We start from the raw sequence: 2,947 nt of genomic DNA on the forward strand, positions 1-2,947 counted from the left end.
CGGCATTCATAAGAACTTGGCAAGGAAGTGCCGATGCCATGCTAAAATTGAATGTTATTAAAAATAAATTAAAGGGCTAATTTTTGTAACAATATACTCTGATTAATGCAGATCCCAAAAGAGAAAGTCTGAATAATAACTTCTTTAGCTATAAGTAAAATTTTTCTTTTCTCAGTATATGTCCTTTTCTCCCTGAAATGTACTTCAGGAAAGGATTTTATAATCTAGCAAAGAATCCTTAAGCGTGATCAAAGGTAAACATGACAAAACGGGTCATTTTTAAGTGGGTCAATCGAGTTTCGGTCTGGTAGGGTTTATCCGTATTTTTCAAACAACTTTTTTTTTTTTTCAATTACTAAAACAAATTAATGACAACCTGTTTAGAGAGAATAAATAAAATCAATTAAGAAAATGAATTGCACTTAATGCCACTTGTTAATATCTTTCCAATTTTGATAGTTTTGAGCATGACAAAAATTATTTATAGTCATAATTTCATGATGAAAAAGTCTTCAATGTTAATAGTTCACTGTCAAAATGCATATTATTACAAGTTTACATATTCAAAAAGAGATAGATCTTAAAACAAATAAAACAAGTAAGCCAGCAAAGTAGCAAGTTATTGGTTTTCTTAAATGCACATGTTCCTATTGCATTTACAATAATAGTAAAGTTAGATTACTTAGAAAGATAAACTAAAAAAAAAAAAAGATTTAAAAATAAACATAATATATTAAGTAAAGAAGAATAAGTAAATATTTTATAAGAATTACACATCAATCTCAATTTACTCAATGTTGGCAACAGATTCAGTATTGCAAATATTCATACTTGCAAATTGTAGCTTAAGTTGGCCAATTTCGTCAGCATCTTCATCTACAAGACACTGCAGAGACATTGCTTCTTTTTATATAGTTAGTAGAAAAAAGTGCCCAAATCAATGACTGAAAAAAAAAATGTACATATTCAACAAACCAAAAGTATTGTACTTTTTACACATTCACCTAACAAGTGTCACAACATTTTCATAAAACATTTATTTTTAGTTGTGGTTAGTCACAGTTTTATATTTTATTTTAACTTATAAGAAATTGACACCTCAATAATTGTAAAAATATTGTAAAATTTGTTGTGTCAGTATAACAATATATATAATAATAAAAAAAAGCTATAGCTACTGTAGCTACAGTGCCTATGGTACTGTAGCTACTAAAAAACAAAACAAAAACAAAAAAAAAAACAAGGTGGCTCAATCAACCAAAATAGCACTGTAGAGACATTGCCCTTTTTTATATAGTTAATAAAAATTTAATATGATGTTGCATTATAATTGGCAATTGATGTGGCAAATAAACTTTATAAAGAAAAAAGTTCTAATCATATTCGCGGCTCTATTGTTTGTTTGTTGAGAGACGTGTTATTTTGACTTTGTAATTTTCCTGAAATCTCATTAACTATGGAATTTCAACAATGGGTATTAAGATTAAACCATAGCTTTAAAAACCAGACCTAAGTTTACCAAAAAAAGAAAAAAACAGACCGAACTAGTAAAAACTTGTGAAAACCGGGTAAATTCAGGAATTAAGATCAAAACCAGATCTTTGACAAAAACTATTCATTTGATTCGGTTTATCACAAAATTGTCTAAAGGATAGAATGATAATTATCCAGGATGCTCGACAAAGTACTGTCGTAGCTCTTTTTAGTTTTAGTAACTGTGTAAATTACTAAAACTATATAATTACTGCTTGTTTTGCTTCTCTTTGTTCTGTTTTTGTGCTCCGTTAATAGTTGAAAAATGATACTAAAACTTTAGGTTAGCCTTCGAGCTAAAAATGGAAAAAGAAAGATGAAATGGTATTGGGTTGTAAAAATGGGGAAAATAAAGGATTTTTATGTGTTTTATGGGGTTACGTGTTAGAGAGACTCGTTTATAATTCATAATAGTTCTAATTAATGAGCTGAAATATTTTAGAGTAGAAATTGAGTCTGATAAATCATGTGAAGAATTTATTTCCTACACAACAAGAAAATAAAAACATATAAATAACAACCACTTTCTTAAGGTGAACCATATTTTAAGTTATTTCAAATTTTAATATATTTTAAGGATAAATTTTTATAATATTATGTTAAACCAATATCAAAAACTTGATTAGAGTGATCTAAGACGGGCGAAAACATCCCATCAAAGGAATGGTATAATTTGGATGCAGAAGCACCTCCCTAGCACCTTTACCACTCTTTTTCTGTCACAATGTCTCTCTGCACAAGCCCAAATGAAAAAAAAAAAAATGTAATACTAAAACAAACAAACAAAAATCATTCAAATTAAAATTTTCAATTAGTCCAACTAGCTCTCTCTTTGAGTTATTCCTAAGTAACCAAAATCCCATATAGATATCCAAAATTCAACTTATTCCAGCCAAAACCAAAAAAAAACACAAAATTTTGAACTTTTCATGTCTCCAAACCTCAATTTAGCAAAACCCACAATTTCTCCAACCCAAAACAAAAAGCAGCAAAAGTTTGCAATTTTCTCAGCAACCAAACAAAGAGAGAGAGAGGAGAGAGAGAGAGTTACCTCATTAGCCAGCGAATCAAACTGCAGGAAAGACCGAAGCTCTGGGCAACAATCAAGGAGCCTTTGGAGTGAAAATTGAAGACTGAAACTACCGTCCATAGCCATTGTATTTTGATCACAGTGCCTTCGTGTATGTATATATATATATATATATATATATATTGAAAAATAGAAATGTATTTGTTTATATAAACTACAAAATTTCACAGACCAGAAGCAGAAGCGATTTGAATCAAGCTTTGGTCTTTCTGGTTCCAACTTTCAATTTCGAAAGTGAAAAGTTAGGGTTTAAGGTTTCTTCTTCTTTCAATTCAGGGGTTTCTTCTAGGTTTTAGAGAGCGAATATTTAGGGTATGAGTTGAA

At 29.4% G+C, this 2,947-nt stretch overlaps 1 long non-coding RNA gene across 1 annotated transcript; it reads right to left on the minus strand.

Moving 5' to 3' along the window:
• Positions 1-712: 712 nt before the first annotated feature.
• LOC136064729 (uncharacterized) lies at positions 713-2,911 on the minus strand. Its single transcript, XR_010626339.1, has 2 exons — positions 2,585-2,911; positions 713-886 (listed from the first exon to the last, which is right to left on the minus strand). It is a non-coding gene; the product is annotated as an uncharacterized LOC136064729 (long non-coding RNA).
• Between the last annotated feature and the right edge of the window lie 36 nt (positions 2,912-2,947).

Source organism: Quercus suber, unplaced genomic scaffold (assembly GCF_002906115.3).
Source record: "Quercus suber isolate HL8 unplaced genomic scaffold, Cork oak 2.0 scaffold_749, whole genome shotgun sequence".
NCBI classification, from domain to species: domain Eukaryota; kingdom Viridiplantae; phylum Streptophyta; class Magnoliopsida; order Fagales; family Fagaceae; genus Quercus; species Quercus suber.